The sequence below is a fragment of the Scyliorhinus canicula genome, chromosome 2, assembly GCF_902713615.1.
Source record: "Scyliorhinus canicula chromosome 2, sScyCan1.1, whole genome shotgun sequence".
In the NCBI taxonomy this organism is placed as follows: domain Eukaryota; kingdom Metazoa; phylum Chordata; class Chondrichthyes; order Carcharhiniformes; family Scyliorhinidae; genus Scyliorhinus; species Scyliorhinus canicula.
The window spans coordinates 87,114,603-87,138,940 of NC_052147.1; the positions used below are offsets into that span (position 1 = coordinate 87,114,603).

Consider the following 24,338-nt stretch of genomic DNA (forward strand, 5'->3'; position numbering starts at 1 on the left):
AAATTACTAATCTAAAATTCAAGGAGTATCTAGAGAAGTTGAGTATTACATATGTCTTCATGGAAAAAAAGTTCTAAAAATTGGAAATGTTGTAAGTAATGAATTTGTCTTTCCCAGGGGAAGCATCGAGTCAATTGTGATCCCATCTCCCTGGGACGGAGTCCCCTGTGATCCGACCTCTTGACCCATTTGCATTCAGAACCTGGCAGCTAACATATTGTCTCAACCACATGGCAGTTCTAAGAGTAAAATTCACCAAGAGCAAAAGGAACAAACTGGCCCAACTGTTGTGGATCTTAAACTGGGTTTCAGTGGTGATGGGTCTGGTTCTGATCAGCTTGGGAGTTCTTCTGAAAATTGAGATTAGGAAACGCAGCGAAGTGATGGCCAGCCAAGGGACGCTTTCTGTGCCAAACATGCTGATAGCTGTGGGAGCCATTGCCTGCGGCATCAATTTCCTCGGGGGCAAGATCTGTCACGATTGTTCAGACAACAACAGGTTCACCCGTTGGAGACTGGTCATACTTCCTTACATCATCTGCACCTTTTTCTTCACTTTCTGCATCCTTGTTGGGGCCTTGATGTGCTACACAATGAGAGGCACGCTGGAGGACTCTCTCCATTTGGGCCTCAAGCAAGCCATGAGCTTTTACAAGGACACTGATACCCTGGGCTGGTGCTTCATGAAGAAGACCATGGACGAGCTGCAGTTCGAGTTCCGTTGCTGTGGGAACAACGGATTCAGAGACTGGTTTGAGATCCAGTGGATCAGCACTCGCTATTTGGACTTGAACTCAAAAGATGTTCAGGAGTAAGTAGAAAGGAAATACAGGGGTAAAAAAACTATAGATTTCAACTCAGGAAAATTTGAGAATCACAATTTCCACCTTCCGTTAATCTCTCCTGGTTCAGATAGAATGTATCCTAGGTTGTTGAAAGGAGCAAACGTCGAAATAGCAAAGGCATTTGTCACAATCTTTCAATCCTCATTGGATAAAGGATTAGTGCTGGAGGACTGGCAGAGTGGTGTGACGTGGTGGTATTGTCATTGGATTAGTAATACAGAGACCCAGGGTAAAACTCTGGGTGACCCAGGTTCGAAGCCCACCACTGCAGATGGTGAAATTTGAATTAAATAAAAATCTGCAATTAAAAGTCGAATGATGACCATTGCTGATTGTTGTAAAAAGTCATCTGGTTCACTAATATCCTTCAGGGAAGGAAATCTATCGTCCTTACCTAGTTTGGCCTACATGTGACTCCAGACCCACACAGTGATGAGGTTGACCCCACTAAAATAGCCTTAGAAGCCACTCAGTTCAAGGGCAATTAGGGATGGGCACAATGCTGCACCCGCCTGCGATGCCCACATTCCAAGGGCGAATTTTTAAAAATACTATTCAAGATAGGGGAGAAAGTCTAGGCACAAGTGGTGCAATGGTTAGCACTGCTGCTTCATGACGCCAAGGACCTGGATTTGATCCCAGCCTCAGGTCACTGTGTGTGTGGAGTTTGTACATTCTCCCGTGCCTGCCCCACAACCCAAAGATGTGCCATGCTAAATTGCCCCTTAATTGGAAAAAACATTCAAAAAGTAAGGGGAGAGAGATAAACCAGGAAACTCCAGGCAGAGAGAGGTTATTGGAAAATATTATCAGTGAAAAATAATGAAAATTTCATTTGGAAAGGCATGGGTTAATCAACAAGAGCGAGCATGAATTTCTTAAAGGCAAATTGTGTCTAACTAACTTAAAATTATTTGATGAGCTCACAGAGAAGGCGATCAAAGTGGGGCAAAGATGGAAGGAATTCCACAAAGCACCACACAGGAAACTAAGCAAGGAGATAGAAGCCCAACAAAGCAAGGACAAAGTGATAGTATTAATAAAACATTTCTTCATTAAGAGGCAGCAGCTGTTGGTGATGGGTTGGATGCTTTTCAGGTTGGAATAGTTGTCATTCCCAAGGATCAGTTTGGGTCCATTACACCTTTCTGTCTTAGCGTACAACTTCGACCCGGGGTATGGGAAGTAGCTCTATAAAGTTTGCAGATAATACAAAATTTAGCTCAGTAGCAGACAGTGATGAAGATAGTTGCAGGTGACATGGGCAAGATGATGAAAAGGGTAGAAACTTGGTTCAAAACAGACAAGTGTGAGATGATGCACGTCTGGAGGACCAATATGGAAAGACAGAATACCATAAATAGCGCAATCTTGAATATCTATTTTGGTATCATTGATCATTTAATCCTCCAAATTAGAATCATAAAACAATAGAATGGTTACAGCACAGAAGGAGACCAATTGACTCATTGTGTCTGTACTGCAAGAGCAATTCAGCTAGTCCTGCTCACCGGCCTTTCCCCTGTATCCCTAAAGGTTTTTCTTTTTAGATGCTTATCCAATTATCTTACAAAAGAGACAATCAACGCTGTCGCTACCACACTCTCAGATAGTGCATTCCAGATCCTAACCACTCTCTGCACTAAAATGTTTTGCCTCATGGCACCAGTTCCTCTTTTGCTAAACACCTTAAGTTGATGTCCTTTAGTGCTCAATCCGTTCACCAAGGGGAGCTCCTCTCTATCCACACTGGTGAGATGCCTCAGAATTTTAAATATCTCCATCAAGTTTCCTGACAACATTTTCTTCTCTAATGAGAACACCCCAAGCTTCTCCAACCTATCCATGTAACTATAATCTCTCATTCCTGGAACCATTTTCACATTCTGGAGGTTACCATTGACCAGAAACTGAACTGGACCAGCCATATAAATGCAGTGGATACAAGAGCAGGTCAGAGGTTGGGATTCCCGCAGTGAGTAACTCACCTCCTGACTCCCCAAAGCTTATCCATAATCTACAAGGCACAAATCAAGAGTGTGATGGAATACTCCCCTGGACGGCATGGTGGTGCAGTAGTTAGCATTGCCGCCTCACGGCGCCGAGGACCTGTGAGTACCCGTCCCTGCATCACTGTCCATGTGGAGTTTGCACATTCTCCCTGTGTCTGCGTTGGTCTGACCCACACAACCTAAATATGTCCAGGGTTGGTGCGTTGGCCAAAAAAGTGATGGAATATTCCCCACCTGCACGGATGAGGGCAGCTCCAACCACACTCAAGTTCACAATACTCCAAAGATTTTTGTCATCAGTAAATTTTGAAATGGTGTCCTGTACACCCAAGCCTAGTTATTAATATATATCAAAAAAAGCAATGGCCCAAGTACCATTGGTACTTAGAATCCATTTCACACCTCCCCCAGTCGAAAAACAATAATTGACCACTACTCTGTTTCCTATCAGGCAGCCAACTTTATAACCATGCTGTTATTTTAACTTCTATTCCATTGGTTTCAATTTTTCTGGAAAGTCTATGCCACTTTTTCAAATGTTATTTTGGAAGTCCATGGACATCACATGGTCCTCATGATCCATTACTATCATCAATCATCTCTGTTACCACTTATCAAAAATCTCAATCAAGTTATTTAAACATGCCTTTAACAAATCCATGTTGAATTTCTTTAATTAATTCACATTTGTTTGATTGTCAATTTTGTCCCAGATTATCATTTCTAAAAGCTTTCCCAATGATGAGATTAAACGGATTCATCTTTAGTTGTTTACAGCCCGTTTTGAACAACGGTGTGACATTTGCAATTCTCCAGTCCTCTGGCCCCTCCATCTAAGGAAGATTGGAAGGCTATGGTCAATGCCTTTGTAATTTCCACACCTACTTCCCTCTGCATTCTCAAATGCATTCCACCTGGGACTGGTGACTCATTAACTTTAAGTACAGCCAAACTTTCTAATATATTCCTTAATCAATTCTTAGCCCATCCAGTATATCAACTAATTTTTTTTGCAATGAATTTGACAGCATCTGCTTCCTTGGTTCCGATAGATGCAAAATACTCAGTTAGTACCCCAGTCATACTCCCTCTACCTCATTGGGGGTCGGTTAGCTCAGATGGCTGGGTGGCTGGTTCGTGATGTGGAGCGATGCCAACAGGGTGGGTTCAATTCCTGTACAAGCTGAGGTTATCCGTGAAGGACCCATCGTCTCTTGCCCTTCCCCTGACGTGTGGTGACCCTAGGGTTAAATCACCACCTGTCAGCTCTCTTTCAAAGGTGAAGGCATCCTCTGGGAATATGGCAACTTTCATTTCTTTCACCTTAATGAGTGGATTCCCTAATTGACCTCATCTCTCTTCTTCATACCCTTTTGCTATTTATTTGCTTATGCATAGCATTTTGATTCTCTTTTATGTTAACTGCCAATCGCTTCTCATATTCTTTCCTGGTTTCCTTTTTCACTTTCCCTCTGTACTTTGTATATTTAGCCTGGTTTTCATTTATATTATCAACCTGACATCTGTTAAATGCATCCCTTTTCTGCCTCATCTTTCTATCTCATCCAGGAAGCTCTAATTTTGGTTGCCCTATCTTCCCCCTTGTGAGAATATACCTGAATCATCTTATCTTTAAAGGCAGACCATTTCCCTGTTCAGTTCCGTCTGCCAAACTTTGATTCCAATTTATCTGGCCAAATCTTTTGTCATTTTAATGAAATTAGCCCTCCTTAAATTTTGTATTTTTTCTTTAGATTGATCCTCCTTTTTCTTAGCTAACATAAACTTTATGGTACTATGTTCACTGTTCCCTAAATGTTCCCCATCTGACAGATGTTATGACCACTGTTGCTTAAATGTTCTCCTACTGGACCCACCTCATTCTGCAGAACCGGATCCAGCAATGTCTCCTTTGTTATTGGCTGAGATACTGACCTAAAACATTCTCCAAACCACACTTCAGAAACTCTTCCCTCTCTCTGCCATTTACACCATTACTATCTCAATCTATATTCAAATACCAAGTCCCCATGTAACTACTCTGAAGCTTTTTCATCTCTCCATAATTTCCCTTCAAATTTCCTCCTCTATATCTTTCTCACTCTTTGGCAGCCAAAAGAATACACCCGGACTTCCGGTTGCGGCTATGACCAGCTAAGTCGCACGTTTGGCTGCTCCTGCTACAAAGGTGTTTTCGGGCCGATTGGAGGGCCCCAACGGCGCTGTAAGGACAAATCCCGGTGGGGGAAGGCTCCCTGAAGAGAACCAGACCAACTTTATGGTCGGTGCCCGGAGTGGGGTGGTAAAGAAAGCAACAGCAGCTCCCAAAAAAAAGCGGGGGAAGAAGACCAAAATGGCGGCCGGTGGCGCACCCGAGGAATGGAGGAAATGGGCGGAGGAGCAGCAGGCCGCTCTCCTGCGCTTCTTTACGGAGCTGAAAATGGAGCTCTTGGAGTCAATGAATGCGACGACCACCAGGCTGATGGGAGCCCAGGCGACCCAAGAGGCGTCGATTCGGGAGCTGCAACAGGAGATGACTGTGAGGGAGGAGGAGGCCACGGTCCTCGTGGGAAAGGTAGAGGTGCACGAGGCACTCCACCTGAAATGGCAGAGCCGTTTTGAGGAGCTGGATACCCGAATGAGGCGGAAGAACCTGAGGATCTTGGGCCTGGCAGAAGGCCTGGAGGGGTCAGACCTCCCGGGATATGTAGCAGAAATGCTGAGCTCCCTGATGGGGGCAGGGGCCGTCCCTTCGCCCCTGGAGCTGGAAGAGGCCTACAGGGTCATGGCTAGGAGGCCAAGAGCAAATGAGCCCCCGAGGGCGGTGCTGGTACGGTTCCAGCGACTCAGCGACCGTGAGAGAGTGCTGGAGTGGGCCAAGAGGGAAAGGAGCAGCAAGTGGGAGAATTCGACGGTGAGGGTCTACCAGGACTGGAGTGCGGAGGTGGCAAAGCGGCGGGCCCGGTACAACCGGACGAAGGTGGTGCTACATGCAAAACGGATCAGGTTCGGAATGCTGCAGCCAGCGCGCTTGTGGGTCACCTACAGGAACCAACACCACTATTTTGAGTCCCCAGAGGAGGCGTGGGCCTTTGTACAGGAAGAGAAACTGGACTCGAATTAGACCCAGGGGATACTTGGCGGCCGTAGCCGCTCGGGTACTTTCAGCTGAATTCTTTGTTTGGATTTTGAACTCTTGCTGTGGTTTTTCTTCTGATGTTTTTTCCCCCTTTGCCAACTTCCCTTAGTTATTGTTATTGTGGTTATTCATGGTTATTTATGGTTATTTATGCTGTTTGGTAGAGGGCGACTGTTAAGTACATTGTTATTTGTTATTTATCTGTTATTTATAATGTTAAGTTGGGGAGGTGGGACGGGGGGGAAGAGCAGATCGGGGATATGGGCCCCTAGGGGGGGTTCTTTTACAGGCATGGACGGGGACGGGGGTGGAACTGAAGATGGCGGGGTGGGGTGTGGCAGGGCGAAAGCGCGGGCTTTCCTCTGTTTTCCCGCGCGCGGGGCAGAGAAGGGGGGAGGGGTGGAGTGCGGGGCGTGGCTAGCAATGGCGACCTTTCCCGCGCTGGAGCGGGGCCAGGGAGGAGTGGCAAGGGGGGGGAGGCCCCCCCCCCCCGAGCCGGGGGGAGTCGGAGTGTGGCAGGAGCAGCCGGGTCAGCGTGAACCAGCTGACTTACGGGAGTACGATGGAGGGTACATCGCGGCTAGGAGGGGTCCTAGCCTGGGGGGGGGGGGGGGGGGGGGGGGAGGGGAGGGGGGTTAGGGAGGGACACCGGGTTGCTGCTGAAAAGACCAGAAACGGGAAGTGGAGGACTGGAGAGGTGGGGGGAGGGGGACATCGCCATGGGGAGCGGGTCAGAAGGGGAGGGTCGACCCGGGGCGAGCAGGGAACAGGACATGGCTAATCGGCAGGGGAAGGGGGCAGGTCGTCCCGCGACCCGGCTGATCACTTGGAACGTGAGGGGGTTGAATGGGCCGGTCAAGAGATCAAGGGTATTCTCACACCTGAAGGGACTGAGGGCTGATGTAGCGATGTTACAGGAGACCCATTTGAGGGTGGTGGACCAGGTTCGCCTGAGAAGGGGGTGGGTGGGACAGGTGTTCCACTCTGGATTGGACGCGGAGAACCGGGGGGTGGCGATTCTGGTGGGAAAGAGGGTGTCGTTCGTGGCGGAGGAGGTGGTGGCGGATAGGGAGGGTGGGTATGTGATGGTGAAGGGTGAGCTGCGGGGGGAGAAAGTGGTGATGGTCAACGTATATGCCCCGAACTGGGATGACGCGGGTTTTATGGGGCGCCTATTGGGCCTCGTTCCGGGGCTGGAGGCAGGGGGCTTGATCGTGGGGGGGGACTTTGGCACAGTGCTGGACCCCGGGCTAGACAGATCGAGCTCAAGGACCAATAGGAGGCCGGCAGCGGCAGAAGTGCTGGGGGGGTGCATGGAGCGGATGGGAGGAGTGGACCCATGGAGGTTTGGTAGGCCGAGGGCGAGGGAGTATTCCTTTTTCTCCCACGTCCATAGAGTGTACTCCAGAATCGATTTCTTCGTGTTGAGCAGGGGGCTGATCCCGAGGGTACGGGAAGCTGAGTACTCGGCCATTGCGATCTCTGGTCGTGCGCCGCATTGGGTGGATGTGGAAATGGGGGAGGCGCGGGACCAGCGCCCGCTGTGGCGGCTGGATGTGGGGCTGTTAGCGGACGACGAGGTGTGTAGGGGGGTCCGGAGGAGCATTGGGGGCTATCTGGACTTGAGTGGCACGGGTGGGGTGCAGGTGGGGATGGTCTGGGAGGCCCTGAAGGCAGTGATCAGGGGAGAGCTGATCTCCATAAGGGCGCACGGAGGAGGAGAGGGGGGGCGGGAGAGGGAGGGGCTGGTGGGGGAGCTGTTGGAAGTGGATAGGAGATATGCGGAGGCACCAGAGGAGGGGCTGCTGGGAGAACGGCGCAGCCTGCAGGTCAAGTTCGACCTGCTGACCACCAGGAAGGCAGAGACGCAGTGGAGAAGGGCACAGGGCGCGGTCTATGAGTATGGGGAAAAGGCGAGCAGGATGCTGGCACACCAGCTTCGCAAACGAGATGCGGCTGGGGAGATTGGGGGAGTGGGGGGGAGGGGCGGGAGGGTAGTGCAGAAGGGGCAAGAAGTGAACGGGGTCTTCAGGGATTTTTACAAGGAGTTGTATCGGTCTGAGCCGCCGACGAGGAGAGGGGGAGTGGAGGACTTCCTAAACAAGTTGGGGTTCCCGGGGGTCCGGGGGGGGCTGGTGGAAGGGCTGGGGGCGCCAATGGGGCTAGAGGAGCTAGTCAGGGGAGTGGGTCAGATGCGGGCGGGGAAGGCGCCGGGGCCAGATGGGTTCCCGGTGGAATTCTATAAGAAAGGTGTGGACTTGGTGGGACCGGTACTGGTACGAGCCTTTGGTGGGGCGCGAGAGGGGGGGGTTCTGCCCCCGACGGTGTCGCAGGCTCTGATCTCCCTGGTGTTGAGGCGGGATAAAGACCCCGTGCAGTGCGGGTCCTACAGGCCTATCTCGCTTCTGAACGTAGATGCCAAGTTGCTGGCAAAGATCCTGGCAGCTAGAATAGAGGATTGTGTGCCAGGGGTAATCCATGAGGACCAGACGGGGTTCGTGAAGGGGCGGCAGCTCAACACGAACGTGCGGAGATTGCTGAATGTAATTATGATGCCGGCAGTGGAGGGGGAGGCTGAGATAGTGGTAGCGCTGGACGCAGAGAAGGCATTCGATAGGGTGGAGTGGGAGTACCTGTGGGAGACGTTGGAACGGTTTGGGTTTGGGGAAGGGTTTATTAAGTGGGTGAAGTTGCTCTACTCGGCCCCGACGGCGAGTGTAGTGACAAACGGGAGGAGGTCGGAGTATTTCGGGCTCCACCGAGGGACCAGGCGGGGATGTCCCCTATCCCCCCTACTTTTCGCACTGGCGATTGAACCGTTGGCGATGGCACTGAGGGGTTCAGGGGGGTGGAGAGGACTGACTAGGGGAGGGGAGGAACATCGAGTATCGCTGTATGCGGATGATCTGCTGCTGTACGTGGCAGACCCAGAAGAGGGAATGCCGGAGATAATGGAACTATTAGCAGAGTTTGGGGACTTTTCGGGGTACAAACTAAATTTGGGCAAAAGCGAGGTTTTTGTGATACACCCGGGGGACCAGGGAGAGGGTATTGGGAGACTCCCCTTCAAGCGAGCAGGAAAGAGCTTTAGGTACTTAGGGGTGCAGGTGGCAAGGAACTGGGGGACCCTCCACAAGTTGAACTTTTCCAGGCTGGTGGAACAGATGGAGGAGGAATTTAAGAGGTGGGACATGGTACCGTTGTCGCTGGCGGGGAGGGTGCAGTCAATCAAAATGACGGTCCTCCCAAGGTTCTTGTTTTTATTTCAGTGCTTGCCCATCTTCCTCCCTAGGGCCTTCTTCAAAAGGTGACGAGTAGCATCATGAGCTACGTGTGGGCGCATGGCACCCCAAGGGTGAGGAGGGTCTTTTTGGAGCGGAGTAGGGACAGTGGAGGGCTGGCACTGCCCAATCTCTCGGGGTACTACTGGGCGGCAAATGTGTCAATGGTGCGCAAGTGGATGATGGAAGGGGAGGGGGCAGCTTGGAAACGAATGGAGAGGGCGTCCTGTGGCAACACAAGCCTGGGGGCCCTAGTAACGGCACCATGGCCGCTCCCCCCCACGAGGTACACCACGAGCCCGGTGGTGGCGGCCACCCTCAAGATATGGGGGCAGTGGAGGCGGCATAGGGGGGAAATGGGAGGTCTATTGGCGGCGCCAATAAGAGGGAACCATGGATTCATCCCGGGGAACATCGACGGGGGATTTCGGAGCTGGTACAGGGTGGGCATGCGGCAGCTGAGGGACCTGTTTGTGGAGGGGGGGTTTGCGAGCCTGGGAGGGCTGGAGGAGAAGTTTGGGCTCCCCCCGGGAAACATGTTCGGATGTTTGCGGGTGGGGGCATTTGCTGGGCGGCGGATGGAGGGGTTTCCCCTGCTCCCCAGTAAGGGGGCGAGTGATAGGGTGCTCTCGGGGGTCTGGGTCGGAGGGGGGAAGATATCAGACATCTACAAGATAATGCAGGAGGCGGAAGCAGCATCAGGGGAGGAGCTGAAAGCCAAGTGGGAAGGGGAGCTGGGAGAGCAGATAGAAGACGGGACGTGGGCGGATGCACTGGAGAAGGTCAACTCTTCCTCCTCGTGTGCGAGACTGAGCCTCATTCAATTTAAGGTGCTGCATAGAGCTCACATGACGGGGACAAGGATGAGCCGGTTCTTTGGGGGTGAGGACAGGTGGGTCAGATGTCTGGGAAGCCCAGCGAACCATGTGCATATGTTCTGGGCATGTCCGGTGCTGGAAGGGTTCTGGAAGGGGGGTGGCAAGGACGGTGTCGAAGGTGGTGGGGTCCAGGGTCAAACCAGGATGGGGGCTTGCGATCTTTGGGGTCGGGGTAGAACCGGGGGTACAGGAGGCTAGGGAGGCCGGAATACTGGCCTTTGCGTCCCTAGTGGCTCGACGAAGGATATTAATTCAATGGAAGGACGCGAGGCCTCCAAGCGTTGAAACTTGGATTAACGATATGGCTAGCTATATTCAGCTAGAAAGGATCAAATTTGCCCTGAGAGGGTCGGTACAGGGATTCGCCAGGCGGGTGGCAACCTTTCCTTGACTTTTTAGATCAGAGATAGACGTTCGGGGTCGTGGCAGCAGCAACCCGGGGGGGGGGGGGGGGGGGGGGGGGGGGGGAGGGAGGGAGGGGGGGGAGGGGGGAGGGAGGGAGGGGGGGAGGGGGGGGGGGAGGGAGGGAGGGGGGGGAGGGGGGGGCAGCAAGGGTCGTGGGGGGACATGCACGACTGTAACGCGGGCAAGTCTGCTCGCTGCTCATGTCTGAAACTGTAGGCTGCCTTGTTTGTTAAGGTTGCCTGGGGGGGAGGACTGGTGCGCGCGAGAGGGCGGGCGAGGGAGGGACATTTGCCTAGAGGGATTGTGTTGTAAATAATTTAAAAATTAGTAGGGGTAAATGTCTGTATGGAAAAACTCTTTCAATAAAAATTATTTAAAAAAAAAAGAATACACCCGTCATGAAATGCTACCTTTGCCCATTCTCCCTGTGTTTGTGTGGGTTTCACCACCACACCCCAAAGACGTGCAGGTTAGGTGGATTGGCTGCTCTAAATTGACCCTTAATTAGAAAATAAATAATTGGGTACTCTGAATTTAATTTTTTTAAATGAAAAGCTGCCTTTAATGTTTCTTAGCTCTAACCAAATAGATTCTATCCTTGACCCCGTCCCATTCCTGCCTCTCAAGAGCTTTCTCTCTCTCCAGCACTGTCTTATCCATCTTAATCATTACTGCCATCGCTCCTTCTTTCTTTCCTTCCATATCTTCCTGAACACCTTGGCCGGGATTCTCCCTTCTGGGGCCTAAGTTCCCAAACTGGCGGGAAAACCGGCGCCAACCACTCCAGCGTCAACAAACCCCGAAAGTGTGGAATTCTCCGCATTTTCAGGGGCTAGGTGGACACCGGAGGGGTTGGAGGTGCTCCAGCCAGCACTGAAGGGAAAGTGCAAGTTTACGCATGCACCGAAGGGCTGGCATGATCTCGCACATGCGCGGAAAGGCCGGCATGATTCCGCGCATGCGCAGACTGGTCGGTGTATTTTGGCGCATACGCGGGGGGGGGGTTTCTTCTCCGCGCCGACCATGGCGGAGCCCTACAGGGCCGGCGGCGAAGAAAGAAGTGCTCTCATGGAACAGGCCCGCCCGCAGATCGGTGGGCCCTGATCGTGGGCCAGGCCCCCCCCCAGGGTCGGATTCACCACCCCCCCCCCCCCCCCCCCCACCCCCCCCCCCCTCCCCCCCTCCGAGGACTGCCCACGCATACTCACTTGCCAGGTCCCGCCGTGTGCGACCTGAGTAACCCACGCCAGCGGACTGGCCATAAATGGATGGCCGCTCAGCCAATTGGGGCCCGAAAAATCACCGGGGGGGGGGGGGGAGAGGGGGAGTGCGCTGCCAACGTCCCCCGACCGGCAGTGCGGGAATCCCACCCCCATCTGAAAAACAGCGCCGGAGAATATGGCAGCCAGCGTCGGGGCGGCGGGGCAGGATACAAGCCGCCCCCCCGGCGAGGGGTTGGAGAATCCCACCCCATGTGTCCATGAATGTTTGGTACCAAATCCTGACCTTCAGGACACTGTTATCATCATGCACATTTCTTGCATTTACGTTCATTAATTGTAAACCTGGATTAGACCTTAATGCATTTCCACTTACTCCGACCCATCTAATACCTTACTATTTCTTACTGCTATCTGCTTCATACAATCCCTTTTACACCTTGTTCATCCTCTCTAATGCTACATCCTAGTTCCCCCAGCCCTGCCAAGTTAGTTCAAATCCTTTCCAAAAACACTAGCAAATTGACCCACAGGTACATTTGTCCAGCCTCTGTGTCTCATCTCCTCTAGATCTGGCCCCAATTCCCTAGGAACCTAAAGCCCTCCCTCCTGAACCACCTCTCTAACTACATTCCCATTTGCTCTATCATCCTGATTCAATGCTCACCAGCACATGGTAGTGGAGATTGCTACCTTTGAGCTCCTGTTTGTTAGCTTTCTTCCTAGCTGCCTAAAATCTGCCTGCAGGACGCCATCCCTCTTCCTACATAGCTAGAGGTTGTGGTCCATATGTCATTGATATTGATATGGCCCACAACTTCTGGCTGTTCACCTGCCCCCTTCAGAATGTCCTGGAACTACTCAGTGGCACATTGACCCTGGCACCAGGGAAACAAAATACCATCGTGGATTCACTTCTGCACCACAGAAATACTTGTCTGTTCCTCTCGCCATGCTTTCTCTCCCCACCCCACCCCTAGCTGAACCCGGTTTGCTGCTTGGCTCTGGTCGCATGTCCCAGAGAAACCATTGCCCTCACCAGTACCAGTAAAATGGTTGGAAAGTCAGATACATTCAGGGTACACCTGATCTATCTGCTTGCTTTGACTGCCTGCCGGTCACTCATTCCCTCTCTATCTGCTCATTCTTGAGCTGTTGGATGACCACTGATGTGTTAGGCAGGTTGGGTTGACGTGTACTGCACCTGATGCAGTGTCGCGAGAGACAGACCTCTCACATTGGAGAAGATCCAACACGATTTTATTCAACGTATTAGCTAATATACATGCTCAGCTGTGGATTGACACTATACTGATTTGACTGGAGTCCTAGTACTAGCCTGGCCAGACTTACCAGCTACCACATGGTGTTTGCAGTGGCTAACTCATGGACTCTGACTGTCTCAGTAGCTGGGTCTAGAGAGAACGGGAAACCTAATGTCCTCTGGCTTTATAGTGGTAGTGTCCTGTCTGGTTATTGGCTGCTCTGTGCTGTATGCTTACTGGTCATCCTGTGTGTCAATCACTGCCTGTCTGCACTCCATTATATGGGTGGATATTTTGACAACCACCTCCTGCTAGTCAAGCAGCTCTCAGCCTCATAGATGTACCAGTGACGCCAGCTGTTGTTCAAGGTCCAAACTTTGAGTTCCAGCTGCTCCACACAGTGACTAGTGACACATCCTGCACATGTGGTTGTCTAGGACACGAGAGGTTCTTGCATGGAACAGGATGTGCACTCCACAGGGCTGTTAACTAAACATAACAGAAATAAATAAGGCTGAGTTTGCTTGCACTGCAACTGTTGTGGGTGCATTTTCCCGGGTAGCTTCAAAGATGGTGGAAGTTGAGGAATGATTTGCTCAAATCTACATGATCAAGCAATATAAAAGTGCCTTATTTCAAGTTATTAAAACTGGAGAAGTTATTGTTTAGTGGAGTTTGAAACCCTTTTCCGCCATGTTTGGGCAAGAAATAAAAGTTTTACTTGTGATTGGAAAGAGAGAAGAGTCATGTGATGGAGTGGGGGTTGCAGTGCGAGCGAGAGGTGACTGGGAGAGTGGGCCAATGGTGGGCAGGAAGGCTCCCTGAGCTGCCAGCAGTGAGTGATGTAACCATTCAGGAGAAAACCCACACAGACACTGGCTCATCAATGTGAGGAACTGCACCATGCACCAGTAATGCTGTAGGCACTGAGTGCAGATGCACATTTTTTCCTGGCTCCAGGTGGATCAGCATGAGCAGGTACAGCGGTAAACTAAAGAAACCTTATAACCAAAAACTCACCGTTACTCAACAATCAGCATCTTCCCTGTGCTGACACCCTTTTTTTTTAACCTTGCTTCCTAATGTGTGTCCTGTGGGTGTCCACCCCTGAACTATCTCAAGCCCATATCTTTTATCAGTGGCTCTCTAGCCTTGTTCCCTTCAGGCTTGTTCTCTCCGTGTCCTGTTACTTAATCTAAATAGAATTTTTGGTGTTAAAAATTATGAAAGGTTTTGATAGAATAAATCGGGGAAAAAACGGTTTCCAGTGGCAGATTACCAGAGAACGAGCATTTAATTTTGAAAAGTGCCAAATATGAGATTACCCAGTGAATTGTTATAATTTGGAATGCACTTTCTGAAAGAGCACATTCAATAATGATTTTCAAAAGTGATTTGGCAAGATACTTGAAAGGGAATAATTTGTAGGGCTCTGTCGGAGCGGTTGGGGAATTGGATAGCTCTTTCAAAGGGTCAGCCCGAAATAACTCATTCTCTGCTATAAGGGCTGTAGCCATGTAAAATGGCCACCTGCAAAGGACCATGGGAATTGTGGTCAATTTGGAACACAGACATGCACACAATGAAACCAGACTTGGCTGAAACTTGAATCCATTAAGAGTCGATCACCATTTCCCCCAGGACAATAGAGTTTGAATCAAGGAGTTACAACAGTAGCAGACTAACCGGCACCACCCCCCCTCATTTGGAAAGGCCTATGTGTCTGGGACAATGACAGCTAGGACCTGCCCAGCTATCGCGGTATCCACCCCCTAATTGGCTGAGATCGATGAGGGTGATCGGAAACCCTATCAATCCATTGGACCTGGAGTAAGGGCCACCCAAAAGGGCACAAAAGAGACGACGGATAAAAAGCCCTACGCACTAGAGATCTGTCTCTTTTGTGACCGGCCCGTGTGCGACCAACTGCAGCAGAACAACCAAGTTCAAGGACCTGTGCCCATTCCTGAAGGATGAGCCCAGCTGAGACGAACCCAACAACTTCCAAACTGACCATGTGGACCCGGATAAAGGCCTTATCTCGCACAGTGCCGGACACTCGAAGTTAAGTAAAGGTCATCTTAGTTGTTAGGTGTCGTTTAGTACGGAGCTGCGTGTGTTATTGCACAGAGATACAAGTCTTGTGTTATTAATAAACTGTGGCTTTGAGCTAACATATTGGTTGTGTAGTCATTTGGTCGATATAAGAAACAGCTTGTGGTTCAGACCAAAGTAAAGAAGGCAACAGGGTCAATGATTTCTATCGCTTGGGTGACGTGAGTTGACTTTAGTGGTGAATAATGTCCGGGAGATAGGTTTACATGCCAGCCGTTTTGTGATTGCAGCCGTTTGAAGAGTAACGTGGATGGGAAGTATTTGCTGGACGGTATTCCTTTCAGCTGCTGCAACCTCAACTCGCCCCGCCCTTGTATCCAGCACCAACTCACCAACTACGCAGCTCATTATAACTATGACTACCTGACAGAAGAGACCAACCACTGGACAACGGGCTGCAGACAGGCACTGCTGGATTATTACACCCAGATTATGCAGTCCATTGGACTCTCTGTGCTCATCATTTGGCTCTTTGAGGTAAGTTTATGGAGTTAATTAAGCAACATCGCCTTTCCACCCACATTGTTTGCTGATTGCATCAACTAGAAGCTTGTTAAAATGTAATATATTCTTATGAGTTTCAGACACCAGCTGTGCCTGCTGGGTTCTGTGTGTATTCAGTGTTTCCGCACTAGCAGCCTTGTAGCTGAACAGGGACACCTTAAGAGAACAATTGCTACAGGCTGCGACGTTAGACCGCCTGTTTGCCTCCACAAATGGCTGAAGATGTCACTCTGATGATGTCATGCTATCGTGGGCTGCACAGTGGCAAGCACTGATGCCTCACAGCACCAGGGACCTAAGTTCATTTCCAGCCTCCCTCTGTACTGACTCTGACAGTGAAGCACTCCCTCAGTACTGACCCTCTGACAGTGCAGCACTCCCTCAGTACTGACCCTCTGACAGTGCGACACTCCCTCAGTACTGACCCTCTGACAGTATGACACTCCCTCAGTACTGACTCTGACAGTGCAGCATTCCCTCAGTACTCACCCTCTGACAGAGCAGCACTCCCTCAGTACTGACCCTCTGACAGTGCGACACTCCCTCAGTACTGACCCTTGTTCCATGGCCCTGCTCGTGGATAGTGCCCCCAGTTCCGCCTGTAGTCTCTGCCTCTCCCTGAGTAAAACCTCCCCCGGGAACTCCGCGTGCTCTTCATCTATCCGACCCATTTCCCTGACCAATCTATCCATCTCTGCCCTGTCTGCCTTGGCTCTGTGGGCCCCAATTGAAATCAGCTCCCCCCCGCACTACTGCCTTTAGCGCCTCCCACAGGGTCGCCGCTGAGACCTCCCCCGTGTCATTCACCTACAGGTAATTTTGCATACACCTCCGAAGCCTCTCGCAGATCCCCTCCTCCGACAGCAGTCCCACGTCTAGCCTCCATCGTGGGAGTTGGTAGCTCGCTCCCCCGATCTGCAGGTCCACCCAATGTGGGGCATGGTCTGAGATAGTAATTGCCGAATATTCCGTGTTCTTTACCTCCCCTATACAATCCCTGCTTAGTACAAAGAAATCTATCCTAGAATATACTTTATGGACGTGCGAGTAAAACGAGTAGCCCCTTCCTATTGGCTGTCTATCTCTCCAGGAGTCCACTGCCCCCATTTGCTCCATAAACCCTATCAGCTCCCTTGCCAGTGCTGAGAGTCTACCCGTTCTGGGACACGACCGATCCAAAGTCGGGTTAAGGACCATGTTAAAGTCCCCTCCCATTATTAGCCTGCGAGAGTCCAGGTCCGGGATCTTCCCCAGCACTCTTTTAATGAAGTCCACGTCATCCCAGTTCGGGGCATATATATTCACCAGCACCACTCTTCTCCCCTCCAATCTGCCCCGTACCATCAGGTATCTGCCCCCCCTGTCTGCGGATATGCCCTCTGCCTCAAATTGCACGCGCTTGTTGATCATGATTGCCACCCCCCTGGACTTCGAGTCCAAGTCCGAGTGGAAGACCTGGCTAATCCAGCCCTTCCTTAGCCTGGTCTGGTCAGACACTTTTAGATGTGTCTCCTGCAACATAATTACATCCGCCCTCAGGGCCCGCAAGTGCGCGAACACCCGCGCCCTCTTAACCGGCCCATTCAGTCCCCTTGACGTTCCAGGTGATCAGCCTGGTCAGGGGGCACAACCCACCCCCCCACCCCGCCGGTCAGCCATAGCCTTTCTCGGGCCAGACCCCTGGCCCGTGCGTCGCGCCATTCCTGGCCCGCCCTTTGGCTGCCTCCACCCTCGACCTCCTTTCCAGTACCTATTTCAAGTCCCTCCCACGCCAGCAGAACACCCCCCCCCCCCCCCCCCCCCCCAACCACATCCCCCGATACCCTCACCCCTGCCATCTACTGACTGTGACCTCCCCCCCCCACCTGACTCCCTTGGCTAGCCAATCTGCTAGCCCGGTGACTCAACACTCCGGCGCCTTCCTGTCTCATTCCCATTGTTTCCCCGTCCTCCTCCTCACTCCCCGGCGCCCCATCCCCCTCTCCAACCCACTGGGGCAAGCCGGCTACAGTGTCTTCCGCGAGCTGCACCAAAAAGTACAGATCAGCCCAAACAGGAAAAAACAGAAAAAAGAGGAAAAAACCCAAAAATAACCCCATGAGAAAAAAGAGAAAAAAAAGGTAAACCCCCCAAACCAATGTCCATGAACAAAGGAAAGAGTCCCAAATGTTCCGCTTGGCCCCTTTGGCCCAGCAAACCGTTGAACAGCGGTCCAGGCCCATTCGGCGTACCTTCCCACGGTAATCCTCGGGCCCTAATTCGCATCCGTGGGCCCCTGGTCCCTCACAAAGTCCATCGCTTCTTCGGGCTCGGAGAAGTAGTGGTGTTGACCCTGGTGCATGACCCATAGCCGAGCTGGGAACAGCAGACCAAACTTCACGTGCTTCTTGAACAGCACCTCCTTGACATTCTTAAAGGCTGCTCGCCGCCGAGCCACCTCCTGGCTTAGGTCCTGGTAAATGCGGAGAACACTGTTGTTCCACGTGCTGCTCCTGGCGCTCTTTGCCCACCGCAGCACCCGCTCCTTGTCCACGAACCTGTGGAACCTAATCACCATCGGCGGGGGGGGGGGGGGGGGGGGGGGGGTCCACCCGGCCGCCCCTGCCTTGCCTGCACTCTGTGTGCCCCCTCCAGCTCCGGCGGTCGTGGAAAGGCTTCGGCCCCCATCAGCTGCTTCAGCAGGTCTGCTACAAACGCTGCAGCATCAGCTCCCTCAGCCCCCTCCAGGAGGCCGACCATCCTCAGATTATTCCTGCGGACTCTATTCTCCAGCTCCTCCACTCTGTCCAGCAGTCTTCTCTGCCGCTCTTTCAGCCCGTCAACTTCTAGCGCCGCAACCGTCTGCGCATCCGCCTGCTCCTCCACCGCCTCTCCCAGCTCCTTAACTTTAACATCCTGCTCATCCAGCCTCTGGTTCAGCTGATCCACCGCTTTCTGGATTGGGTCCAAGCTGTCCCGCTTCAGCGCTTCAAAACTGGACTTCATTACCTGGAGCATGTTACCCAGCGCCAGCTGGATTGCTGAGTCCGGGGTCCGTGTGTCCGCCGCCATCTTAGGTCCCAGGTAATTTTCTTCAGGTCCTTGTCTCTGTCCCTTTTTCTCCTTTTTCTTCTGCCTTCTGGACTCCCGCTGTTCCATGTGCCGCAGCCCGCTCCTCAGCACTTTCACTGTCGCCTTCCTTCGCCCAGCTCCTTAACTTTTACCTCTTGAGCATCTGAAGTGGGTCCAAGTTGTCCTGCTTAAGCGACTCCAAACCTGTTTTTCTTCTCCTGGGGCAAGGAAGGTCCGTGGGTCCGCCATCTTACGTTTCAGGTCAGTTTCCTCTGCTCCTTGCCTCTTTCTCTCTTTCTTCCCCTACCTGCTGGCCTCCCACGGTTCCATCGATTGCAGCCCGCTCTCCAGCCCTTTCGCGGCAGCCTTTTTACCGCTCCGTGGTCCCGCTATCGCGGGGAATCAGCTCCAAAGCCCCGCCGGAGTGAGAGCCCGCCGAATGTGCGGCTCACTCAAGCATCGCCGCCACCGGAAGTCTCGACAGGATTGATTAATGATCTCATAGTTAGGGATCCTCTCGGAAGGAGCGATCACAATATGGTGGAATTTAAAATACAGATGGAGGGTGAGAAAGTAAAATCAAATACTAGTGTTTTGTGTTTAAACAAAGGGGATTACCATGGGATGAGAGAACAACTAGCTAAGGTAGACTGGGAGCAAAGACTTTATGGTGAAACAGTTGAAGAACAGTGGAGAACCTTCCAAGCGATTTTTCACAGTGCTCAGCAAAGGTTTATACCAACAAAAAGGAAGGACGGTAGAAAGAGGGAAAATCGACCGTGGATATCTAAGGAAATAAGGGAGAGTATCAAATTGAAGGAAAAAGCATATAAAGTGGCAAAGATTCGTGGAAGACTAGAGGACTGGGAAATCTTTAGGGGACAACAGAAAGCTACTAAAAAAAGCTATAAAGAAGAGTAAGATAGAGTATGAGAGTAAACTTGCTCAGAATATAAAAACAGACAGTAAATGTTTTTACAAATATATTAAACAAAAAAGAGTGGCTAAGGTAAATATTGGTCCTTTAGAGCAGTGCATCACAAACTATCTGATGTGGCATACCGGCAGTTTTGTTTTTTCAATGTGCCAGGGACCGGTGAGCGAAACAAGCCAATCCAGGATTACTGCCTCTTTCTTTTCTGGAAACATTCCGAGTACCGGCAGACGATGGCTCGCGTACCGGCACCGGTACGTGTACCACACTTTGAGAAGCACTGCTTTAGAGGATAAGAAGGGAGTTTTAATAATGGGAGATGAGGAAATGGCTGCGGAACTGAACAGGTTTTTTGGATCGGTCTTCACAGTGGAAGACACAAATAACATGCCAGTGACTGATAGAAATGAGGCTATGACAGGTGAGGACCTTGAGAGGATTGTTATCACTAAGGAGGTAGTGATGGGCAAGCTAATGGGGCTAAAGGTAGACAAGTCTCCTGGCCCTGATGGAATGCATCCCAGAGTGCTAAAAGAGATGGCTAGGGAAATTGCAGATGCACTAATGATGATTTACCAAGATTCACTAGACTCTGGGGCGGTCCCGGTGGATTGGAAATTAGCAAACGTGACACCACTGTTTAAAAAAGGAGGTAGGCAGAAAGCAGGAAATTATAGGCCAGTGAGCTTAACTTCAGTAGCAGGAAGATGCTGGAATCTATCATCAAGGATGAAATAGCGAGGCATCTGGATAGAAATTGTCCCATTGGGCAGACGCAGCATGGGTTCATAAAGGGCAGGTCGTGCCTAATTAATTTAGTGGAATTTTTTGAGGACATTACCAGTGCAGTAGATAACGGGGAGCCAATGGATGTGGTATATCTGGATTTCCAGAAAGCCTTTGACAAGGTGCCACACAAAAGGTTGCTGCATAAGATAAAGATGCATGGCATTAAGGGTAAAGTAGTAGCATGGATAGAGGATTGGTTAATTAATAGAAAGCAAAGAGTGGGAATTAATGGGTGTTTCTCTGATTGGCAATCAGTAGCTAGTGGTGTCCCTCAGGGATCCGTGTTGGGCCCACAATTCTTCACAATTTACATAGATGATTTGGAGTTGGGGACCAAGGGCAATATGTCCAAGTTTGCAGATGACACTAAGATGAGTGGTAAAGCGAAAAGTGCAGAGGATACTGGAAGTCTGCAGAGGGATTTAGATAGGTGAAGTGAATGGGCTAGGGTCTGACAGATGGAATACAAGGTTGACAAATGTGAGGTTATCCATTTTGGTAGGAATAACAGCAAACGGGATTATTATTTAAACGATAAAATATTAAAGCATGCCGCTGTGCAGAGAGACCTGGGTGTGCTAGTGCACGAGTCACAGAAAGTTGGTTTACAGGTGCAACAGGTGATTAAGAAGGCAAATGGAATTTTGTCCTTCATTGCTAGAGGGATGGAGTTTAAGACTAGGGAGGTTATGTTGCAATTGTATAAGCTGTTAGTGAGGCCACATCTGGAGTATTTTGTTCAGTTTTGGTCTCCTTACTTGAGAAAGGACATACTGGCACTGGAGGGTGTGCAGAGGAGATTCACTAGGTTAATCCCAGAGCTGAAGGGGTTGGATTATGAGGAGAGGTTGAGTAGACTGGGACTGTACTCGTTGGAATTTAGAAGGATGAGGGGGGATCTTATAGAAACATTTAAAATTATGAAGGGAATAGATAGGATAGATGCGGGCAGGTTGTTTCCACTGGCGGGTGAAAGCAGAACTAAGGGACATAGCCTCAAAATAAGGGGAAGTAGATTTAGGACTGAGTTTAGGATTAACTTCTTCACCCAAAGGGTTGTGAATCTATGGAATTCCTTGCCCAGTGAAGCAGTTGAGGCTCCTTCATTGAATGTTTTTAAGGTGAAGATAGATAGTTTTTTGAAGAATAAAGGGATTAAGGGTTATGGTGTTTGGGCTGGAAAGTGGAGCTGAGTCCACAAAAGATCAGCCATGATCTCATTGAATGGCGGGGCAGGCTCGAGGGGCCAGATGGCCTACTCCTGCTCCTAGTTCGTATGTTCTTATGCCCTTGTGACAGTGCAGCACTCTATCAGCACTGCCCCTCTGACTGTGCAGCACTCCTTCAGTACTGTTGCTCTGACAGTTTGGTACTCCCATCAGTATTTCCCTTGTGACAGTGCAGCATCCTTCAGTACTGTTGCTTTGACAGTTTGGTACTCCCATCAGTATTGCCCTTGTGACAGTGCAGCATCCCTCAGTACTGTTGCTCGGACAGTGCGGCACTTTCTCAGTACTGACCCTCTGACAGTGCAGCACTCCCTCAGTACTGACCCTCTGACAGTGCAGCACCCTCTCAGTACTGACCCTCTGACAGTGCAGCACTTTCTCAGTACTGACCCTCTGACAGTGCAGCACTCCCTCAGTACCAACCCTCTGACAGTGCAGCACTCCCTCAGTACTGACCCTCTGACAGTGCAGCACCCTCTCAGTACTGACCCTCTGACAGTGCAGCACTTTCTCAGTACTGACCCTCTGACAGTGCAGCACTCCCTCAGTACTGACCCTCTGACAGTGCAGCACTTTCTCAGTACTGACCCTCTGACAGTGCGGCACTCCCTCAGTACTGACCCTCTGACAGTGCAGCACCCCCTCAGTACTGACCCTCTGACAGTGCAGCACTCCCTCAGTACTGACCCTCTGACAGTGCAGCACTTTCTCAGTACTGACCCTCTGACAGTGCGGCACTCCCTCAGTACTGAGCCACTGACAGTGCAGCACCCCTTCAGTACTGACTCTCTGACAGTGCAGCACCCCCTCAGTACCGACCCTCTGACAGTGCGGCACTCCCTCAGTACTGACTCTCTGACAGTGCAGCACCCCTTCAGTACTGACTCTCTGACAGTGCAGCACCCCCTCAGTACCGACCCTCTGACAGTGCGGCACTCCCTCAGTACCAACCCTCTGACAGTGCGGCACTCCCTCAGTACTGACTCTCTGACAGTGCAGCACCCCCTCAGTACTGACCCTCTGACAGTGCGGCACTCCGTGCATCATTCCTAAGATGTAATTTCCACAGCTGCTCACTGTGTAGTATAACCAGGGTTTACCTTCAAATACCTGAAGCATGGTTTCTACCCCGAGTAGTCTTTCATTTAGATCTAAAGAACAAAATTCCATGAGCTGTTTTTGATTATTGTCTGTATCAGTCCATCTTTATTGATATTGTATTGATTTGTATATCTGGGCCCCCAAGTCTCTTTGGATCTCCGCTGTTTCTCACTTTCCATCATTGGGCAACACGGTGGCTCAGTGGTTAGCACTGCTGCCTCACAGCTCCAGGGACCCAGGTTGAATTCCAGCCTCGGGTGACTGTCTGTGTGGCGATTGCACATTCTCCCCGTGTCTGCGTGCGTTTCCTCCGGGTGCTCCGGTTTCTTCCCCCAGTCCAAAGATGTGCAGTTTAGGTGGATTGGCTATAATAAAAAGGATGGAGGTATGTGCTTAGGTAGGGTGCTCTTTCAGGAACCAATGTAGACTCGATGGGCTGAATGGCCTCCTTCTGCACTGTAAATTCTATGATTCTATTCCAGAAGTATTTTGTTCTATCCTTTTTGGGTTATTATATTATTATATTGTAATTTTATATAGTAATTTATATAATCCTGTCTGTCTTTGTATCATTGGCAAATTTGGATGTAGAAATTTGGAAATACAATGAATAGTTGAGGTCCTGCCAATTAGAGTACCAATTATTTCTCCTCTTTTTCTCCTGCCACTCAATTTCCCAACCAGGTCAATAATTTGCCTTCAATTCCATGAGCTTTAACTTTAGCTAACTGTCTCTTATGAGGGACTTTATCAAATGCCTTCTGGAAGTCCAAATAAAAACATTTGCAGACAGTCACCTACCTCTTCACTACTTCAACCTATTTCAAAAATTGAAGCAGGTTTGTCAGGTATGCCCAGCCCGAGAAACACTTTGGGATGTGCGGAGGTCATGATGTTATATAAATAAGTTGTTCTATCTTACTATTCTAAAAAAAAACGTTTCTGCTTGGCTGTAGATTTCAGTCCTCACCGGTGTCCGATATCTCCAGACTGCAATGGAAAATATCCTCCTTCAAGGTGATCCTGAGTGTGAGTCATAGGGCTGGCTACTGGAGAACAACTTTGTAGAAAAAGCCAAAACAAATTTCAACATCATCAAGAGCCTGCACAAGGACGGTCAGATATCGACCATCTCGGGGATGGAAGATCACAATAAAGATGTTAAAACAGCTGCATGTGGACCTGACAATGTTCCATTCTAAACCCTCCCCACTACCAGTTAAGACCAACAGACTATCAACTTCCTCCTTGGCTCTTCTGGGTTTTAGAATTACATGAAATTCTGTCAACGTGTTTCAGAGTGAGATCACAACACAGTTGTGAAAGGGTAAACGTTCTGACAAAGCAGTCATCAAATGTCACATTATGCAATATACATTAGTTAAGTAAAGCCACATTTCTGTGTGGCACACTTCAGTGGATGTTGAATCCATCCCAGATGTTGTGGGATATTTTGTTATTTACAGTAGATATTTTTTAACACTCCCTGATTCGGAAGTGATTGAACCAGATCTAATATTTGATTATTAAAAGCTGACCCTTATAGTCCTTCGTAAGATATTGTTATTTC

General features: G+C 50.4%; 1 pseudogene; it reads left to right on the forward strand.

Moving 5' to 3' along the window:
• Positions 1–227: 227 nt before the first annotated feature.
• LOC119962382 lies at positions 228–23,991 on the forward strand (annotated as a pseudogene).
• The last annotated feature ends 347 nt before the right edge of the window (positions 23,992–24,338 follow it).